This window comes from Zonotrichia leucophrys, chromosome 17 (genome assembly GCF_028769735.1).
Source record: "Zonotrichia leucophrys gambelii isolate GWCS_2022_RI chromosome 17, RI_Zleu_2.0, whole genome shotgun sequence".
Taxonomy (NCBI): Eukaryota; Metazoa; Chordata; class Aves; order Passeriformes; family Passerellidae; genus Zonotrichia; species Zonotrichia leucophrys.
Genome location: NC_088186.1, coordinates 7,134,366 through 7,142,346, shown reverse-complemented (window position 1 = coordinate 7,142,346; position 7,981 = coordinate 7,134,366). Strand labels below are relative to the sequence as shown.

At 39.9% G+C, this 7,981-nt stretch overlaps 1 long non-coding RNA gene across 1 annotated transcript; it reads left to right on the top strand.

Moving 5' to 3' along the window:
* Positions 1-358: 358 nt before the first annotated feature.
* LOC135455159 (uncharacterized) lies at positions 359-4,879 on the top strand. Its single transcript, XR_010442268.1, has 4 exons — positions 359-765; positions 1,227-1,305; positions 2,306-2,371; positions 4,775-4,879. It is a non-coding gene; the product is annotated as an uncharacterized LOC135455159 (long non-coding RNA).
* Positions 4,880-7,981: the final 3,102 nt, after the last annotated feature.

The window sequence follows — 7,981 nt, the reverse complement described above, 5'->3', positions numbered from 1 at the left end:
CATTCTGAGATCAGAGCAAGGAACCCATAAGAGGTGCAGCTACAACACCACCACATGAACAGATCACTAGTGAAAAGTTTCTTTCCAAGTTATTCTTTCTTGATATTTGCATTGACACCATCATCAAAGCTCTTTTGAGATACACAAGCTGAAATAGCTGTGAGGGTTTCTAGGCTTGCTATAATGGAAATGTGAAGTTAAAAGTACTTTTTGTTTGTTTGGGGTTTGTTTTTTTTAATTTTTTTTTTTTTGGTTGTGTTTACCTCCAAGTGCTCATGGAAATAGCTTACTCCAGCTCCTTGTACTTAAAGATCCATTTGTGCTGCTGCCTCAGCTCCTCCTGTGGAAGGCAGTGAGTTGAAAGAGTGATTCAGACACCGTTAACACAAACGAGAGGAGACAGGCCAGTACTTAGCACGACAGACTCCTCAGAAAGTGTGGACAGGGAAAAGCTGTTTCTTTTCTGTCTGTCTTTTCCCCTTTGCAGACTGCAGATGAGAATTTCATAGCAGGCTAATTCAAGGAGCAGGAACCCCCAGGTAATTCAGCCGCCAGTCCTTACAGCAGGTGCCCTTTGTGTGTAGGAGTAGGTGCTGATAGTATTAATATCAGCTCATAAAATAGAGGAGGGTGAGAAGAATGAGTGACAAGGCACATTTCAAGTATCCACTGCAAGAATTCAACAGGAGAACCCAGAAAACATGAAAATGAGGTGGGCTGAGTGGTAAAGTTGGTGCTCTGTTCAAGCTGTGTCCTAAAATAGAGGTAGATACTCTTCTAAAATACTTTTAGTGCATTAGAATAACCTGGAGGGTGAAGTAAAATGGGTTATGGGGTAGTGGGCTGACTGTAAACCATGATTAGAGTGTAAAAAATAAACAGCAACTCAGACCCAGAAGGTCTGAACTAAAATCTAGAGTGGATCTCAGGTTTTTTCCCAACTAATAACCACACTTAAATCTAGTTCTTAGAAGTGTATTTCAGTTTAAGACCAAGAGGCCAAAAATGGCTTTATCTACTAAAGTGAGATTCATCTTTTTCATCTCTTCACAGAACACTTGGAAAAAAAATCTTTGCTCCACGTGTTACAAATTTATTTTGGGTAAACTTATGTAATTCATGAATGAATGAATGAGCATATTTCTGCTTTCTCTCACTTTATAGGAGTAAATCTGACCTTGATATTCAAAATCATGTTTTTTTTATTAACCTGACCTGTGTTACAGTGTCCACCCTTTGGGTACACAGGAGAAACCCCTCCAGCTGCACTCAATACCCTGGGCAGCACCTGAATTTCTGGTTAAAGTGAGTAGCTCTTTTAAAAAATATTATTATTATTATTTTCTCTCCCCTAGAATTTCTGAGGAATAAGATTATTCTCCTAACTCTAGAAATGATTCTGTTAATATTTCTGAATGTGACTGATTACATTGGCACAAGGGAAATGGTTGGAGATTCTGGGATAAAACAGAATCTCTTGTTCAATTCTCTAGATTAAAAACCATCAGACAACAAGGTGCATTCAGAAAGTCAAAAGGAGAAATGTCCTGTGACAACAGAAAAATCAAAGTTTTCCAGATACCCACTAGGGTGATGAGTAAATCTATAAAGAAAGGGACTGATCAGCAATGAGAGCAACATCTCAGATGAGCTGGGGAGATAAAGTGAGACTTGTAAAATGTCAAGGTTTTAATTTCCTCGTGAAGGAGATCCTTTGTAGAGGAAATTAAAACAAACAGTAGAAATTCCTTGCCCATAGTAATAAGGAGTTTATAATGAGACAAGAAGCACTGACACCATGCAGGAAGAATGGGACCAAGTTAGAAAGTGATCTGCATTTGTCCTCAAAACAAAATGAATAATTTTCTTTCAAATTCAGTGAGGATGTTGATAATGACTGTGGCATAATGGCAGGGTGTGAATGGGAAGGAGTTTATGGACATTTAAATTATTCTAGCTGAGGTAAAAGTAAAATTCAAACTTCTTGATGTGATGATAATGAGAGGAACAAACTGCTTTTGTTTCTGATTCCTGAAAGAACCCTTTACAGTGTTGGTGCAGTAGCAGGTTGATATTATTTGATACAAGATTTGTAAGCACATGTATTTTAGAAAGAAATGATCAAGGCATTTGCAAGTCCATTAGTGTGACCTCTGTAGTTTGCCAAACCAACTTGGAATGGCAGAGTGATTTAAACAGTGTCAGATGGATCACAACACCTTTTCTGAGAAAAAAATCAGGAGAGAAAAATGTGGTACCTTGCTTTGAGAAGTTAACTAATTTCTGTCTATTTGGTATAATTTAGATCTGTGTCCAAATAAGCCAGAAACATTTGAGATGTGCAGTATGAGAAATTCCCCCTAAGGCAGAGGTAGGTAAAATGAAGTTAAACTGATCAGAAGAGTGTTACAAAAAGAGGGGAAGTATCTCTGTGAGGGGGATTAGTAGTGAAATTATTCAAGCAACAATCTTGTCTGATCTAACTTCAAAATTTCATTAATAATGGGAATTACCAGTGATGAATGGTGTTGGAAAAGGCTGGTAAAAACTGGGTGGAATTTGTTCCTGCTAAAGTCCTAATGAACACTGGACAAGTGACCGGAGAAATCTGTGTAGGAGAAACAAAGTCTGTGAGCCTGAGGAACACCTGGGGATGTTAGACAAGCTTAGAAAGGTGTGCTGAGGGATCAGGGTGTGATGGAACTGTGAAAAAGGCAAATTCTAAGATGCCTCGGGCAACGTGTGTCTAATAAAGCAAGAGAAATGGAAATATTTTTGTATCAGAGCCTGGTACACATTTGTCTGTAGTGCCAGGTTCCAGACATCTGTGCCTAATGGAGACAAATCCAGATAAGGGTGGGTACAGAGGAGGACTGATGGGATAATCAAGTGGATGGAGAGGCAAAGACTGGGATTTTTAAGACAAGTAAACAACTGCTGTTACTAAACAGAGAGTGTTGAGGGGTATGTGAAAAAGATGAACAGAAGGATTCAAAATGCCAGAGAAGAAGATGATTTGTTAAGCTCAAGGGTAACATTGACACAAGAAGAAACGAATGTCAACAAGCCACGATTAAATACAAGCTGAAAAATACAAGCAGGCAACTCAAAGTCAGAAGAGAGAGCAAAGCCTGTCCAGGGGAGAGAAAAGCTGAAATTCTTCCCACCAAAATACAAACACTAAATGAAGGTATTTACCCTTTGGATTTATCACACTGAAAGACACCCTTTAATTAATGTGAAGAGCCTGCTCCAGGTGTGACTCAGATCTTGGGTGTGTTGAATCAGCTCAGAGGGGCCTCTCCTCTCACTGAGCTGAGCTCTAAGGTGGCTCAAATCCACTCCTGGCTCCTCAGATCTTTAAAGAATGATGGGTCACTCTGCAAATGGAAAGGTCCAATTAATTCTTAAATGAAGGATGATTATTTTAAAGATATTACAAGGAGTGCCTGCACAGTATTATAGATTACCTGCAAGAAAAAATGCACAATTTTGGAGGCTCAGTTCTGGTTTATATCAGATACTGCAAAGTTCCTATGTGCTGGTGTCATGTGAGGCACCTTCACAGCCAGCCTTGTCTTGCATTTAAGGCCCAAAAACATTTCAAAAGGAGGGTTAGCCTGCCACAGATACTTTGTCTTAACTGTTGGAGTCTCTGGATTGTGCACTGAATTACAACATGGGCTCAGGTGTCACAGGAAATCATGGGAAGTTTAATTTTGGCAAGAAGGATGGGCTGCTCAGAGTGCCTGTGGGCGATAGCTTTTGTCTCTGTTGGAGAAGGAGCAGAATTATTGACTTCCAGCTTCTAGAAATGGAGTCCAGATTTATTACAACAAATTTTCTTAATTTTACCTGGGTGGCTGAACTGTTTTGAGCAGGGGTGAAGTGGTGCCAATCTTTTGGCTGTGGGTGATTTTGTCACCCCTCTATTTCACAATAGTGACATCTTTTTTGTGATATATATATAAGTGTGGCTGTCTTCTGATGGTAAATAAATTACACTTCCTTCTCTCAAGCCCCTGTGACTATGTTTTCTACAACAAAACATTAAAATGCTCCTTTCCAGGCCTCTCAGTGATCTCTTTCTCTATTTTGTAATGTGGTGTTAATTTGAAGGCATTTTAAAGCACGCAATGAAGAAAACTGCAGGTGGAAGTTTGGGGGTGATGGGGCCTCCAGTGAGGGTGAGGAGGAGGAAAGGAAATCTCAATAATACTGCCCTTCCAGGGATTCTGCCATTAACTGATGCATTATTTTTCTAAGCTCATTAAATAACCCTTAGAACTGTGAAAAGGTCAAAAGAGAGGGGAAGGAGCTGAAGCTGCCTGTGGATTTTTGTTGTACAGCAATTTCCTGACCAAGCTGAGGGAGGAAGAGGGGGATGGAAGGAACAAGAAAGGAGGGGAGTAGAAAAGAACTGCTGATTTTTCTGTTGATCTTTTAATGCAAATAAATGTTTCTCCTCAGACTTTTCCCTATAGCAGTCATCAATCCAAATCCCACAGTAGCTCACCTGTAGTAGCTGCTCTGTGGTGAAGCCACAAGCTGTTGTTTACAGCAAACAACAAATTGTAATCATCTGTGGATCAGCTTAGACGTGGAGTTGATGGCTTTGGCCATCTCTGAATGTCTGGGGCAATAATTAGAAGAGTTTTATTGTTCTTGCCCTAGGAAGCCCAGAATCTCATTAGAAATACCACATGCAGGAAGGTCTGAGGTATGAAGATCATTTGTCACTTTTAATGGGTTTGTATTTTAAATCACATTCCAGGACACGCAGATGGGTCTTTGGAAATCATAAACTTTCTAAAGAGATAGGGAAGAAGTACACAGGAACAAGGTCTTCAACTCCACTGGGACATGAGGAACATCTTTGTCTCTTCACAGATCTGTCCCTTAGGAACTGCAGTCAAATTCACTTGAACAAACAAAATGTTTCCTTTTAACTGGCTGCTGTTTGTTAACTCATGAAAGAGAAGATGCTTGTTGTTCCCTTTATTTATTTTTATTTTTTGCTTTTGATTTGCATTGCAAGGTGAGTTTGTAAACTGAACTAATAGAAAAATCAAGGTTAATGCTGCCTGATCAAATAAGAATCATGAAGTTTGCCCCTTTGCAGAGCAATGGATGATATCTGTGGTACTTTTTATGATGCTAATATGACACCAAGGTGAAATGTGAACCTGGAACATAATGAAATCAAGAGTTTATGATGAATCAGTGAGCAAAAAGCATTATTTGGGTACACTATTCTAGGAAACTCTCAAAAAACCCATTCACTTTTTATACAATTCACTGAGGCTCATCCAGTGAACCAAACACAGAAATTGCCACAGGATTTGATGCAGTGGTGCCCCATTCTTCAAAAATAAATTATTCAAAAATTCTGCACAAATAACAATCCAAGAAATTGGATTATATATGAATAAATACATTGTGTTGTGACATTTAACAATTTGAGGGTTTTTTTCCCAGAATGAAAGAATATAAAGTACAAATTTCTGCCCTTTGCCTTTAGAAAGCTGGGACAACGTGTGTTTATTTATCTCAATGCAGAAATTGTGTGAAAGCCTCATTTGTATGGGTCAGAAAGACAACAAGATTGTTTTCTGAATCCAAGGCTATTCCCATATAGGACTAGATTTTAGTAACTGGTGTTCTAGTGCATTAAAGTGAATCCACAATGTGCTGGTGGGGTCTGTGTGCAATCATTTCTCCTATCTGGGTGTCACAGCACTCCATTTTGCCTTTTTTTAGGCTTGTTAATCTTGTTACTCTGCTGAGCGTGCATCAGTGTAGCTGTTGGACTCTGCAAATCCCACGAGTAATTTCACTCAGCTCCACAAAACACATTTATCTTTGGCAGCCCATGAGTAAGAGCTGCTGAGATGTTGTCAGTGTTCAATGCAGATCTGGTCTTTGCCATTTCTTAGTCCTGGACTGGGGAAACACAGGCAAACATTTCTGCAGGTGAGACATAAACTTTAAGAAATTTAGAGATTTTAGAGCAGTGAAGATTTTAGTTAGAGCTAAAGGTTTATTGGAGTTAATTAAAATAAATGGGTAGGCCTTGATGGAGTTAAGAGTTAGTAGTTAACTAATAATTGATTGCTTGTCAACATAATGTTTGGTTAGCTGGGTTTATAATGAATAATATAGAAACTAATAAATAGCTTTTAGGAGCATAAGAAAATTGTGGCCTCCTCTGTTCTTAAACCAATTGAAGATGGAAATGGGAGTTCTACCAAGGGTTCATTTGTCATATTTGCATTGAAAAGGTAGAAAGGTCAGAATGAGAAAGACTTCATTCACTTCCTCATTTTGGAATGAATGGAAGGGACCACCAACCCATTTCAAGGAACAAACTACTCATGCTTAATGACTTTTGCACTAATTACCATACGAAGAGGGGAATGGGATGTACCAAAGTTATGAATATGCGTTTGTATTTTGGGTATTCAATACCTGTATAGATAAAAGGACTCTGTAATGACCTGTAAATTGTGGTGTGTATTTGGGAGCTATCCCACAATAAACATTCACTTTCTAACTTTAAACTCTTAGAGAGTTTTTGTCCATCACAGTTGGATATCGGTACTAAATCAATATCCATATTTTTTTTAATAAATCACAGGTCTGTGGGCAGCTCCTGGCCTGCAGGATGGGTGCCAAGACCTTCCAGGGATCTTCTTCCAAGCCACACACACAGCAAGGGTCCGTGGAGACAGCACCGAGGAGATTTGATCACTTGATCCCAATAGGGGATTGGTTCTGTGTCATAGGCATATTTTATGAAAAATCCTTTCATTAAGATCTTTTCTGCTGAGAAGCTTCAGCTTCTCCATATTTTGCTGCTTTGGAATGTGATTTGGAGAATTGTTTACCAGCATGTGAAATTGTTTTTACTTGATGACCAATGACAGCCAGCTGTGTCGAGGCTGTGAGCAGTCACAAGATTTTATTATCATTCTTTTACCTTCTAGCCTTCTGATGAAATTCTTTCTCTTCTCTTTTAGTATAGTTTTAATATATCATTTTCTTTTGATATAATATATATAATAAAATAATAAATCAGCCTTCTGAAACATGGAGTCAAGATTCTCATCTCTTCCCTCATCCTGGGACCCCTGTGAACACCACCACAGTTCTGTCCATCCATTTCTGTCCCAGGGTGGTTATCCTCAATTTATCCACCATAACTCCACGCAGCAGATCCTGCCAGGGGTTCTGAGAACACAGAGCAGGGAAGGGATGCTCGGTGTTTACAGAAGGATTGAGATTGAGGTCAGTGGGATTAGGGCGCTCAGCCTTGCTGGGCACAGTTACAAATCCCGGCTGGCACTGCTGCTCTGAGCTCACACACAACACCAGAGCCATGTCTCAGTGCTGGGACGTGGATTCCTCCACCCAGCAGAGTGTGAGGGCACCAGCAGCACATCTGCAAAGCAGGGTAAAGTGTTTGGCAGGCGTTCCCCTTGGGATTAGCACTTGAGCAGAGTGTGTGTGGAGCCAGGGTAACACATCTCTATTTACTGAGCAGATTTTGCATGTTCCGTGGTGTGAGCGAGTAAGTACAAGAGCGAGAGGAGCTTTTCTCCAGAATTGGAACAGTTTCTTTGTCAGCGCTGCTGCTCCTTCATTTAATTCCACAAATCTGCTCTAATCAGAGTGGCTTCACCCATCAGCTCAACGGAGAGCAAGAGCGGGAGGGAGGAAGCATCTCTCTCTCTCTTTCCAGCTTTCTGTGTTCTCAGGCATTGCATCAAAGTGGCACAGAGCCTCCTGGGAAGGGGATTTGCTATCACTCATGTCAGTCCCAGCCACATTATGTTTATGGATATGATAGACTGAATACTAAAATTGCCATTTGCACAAATGATCCCACAATTCCTTCAGGCCTACTGTATCCCTTTAATAGTCCAATCTTTCAATAATGAAGTGGAGATCAGTCAGGACTCCCTGAAAATCCCATCTTTTT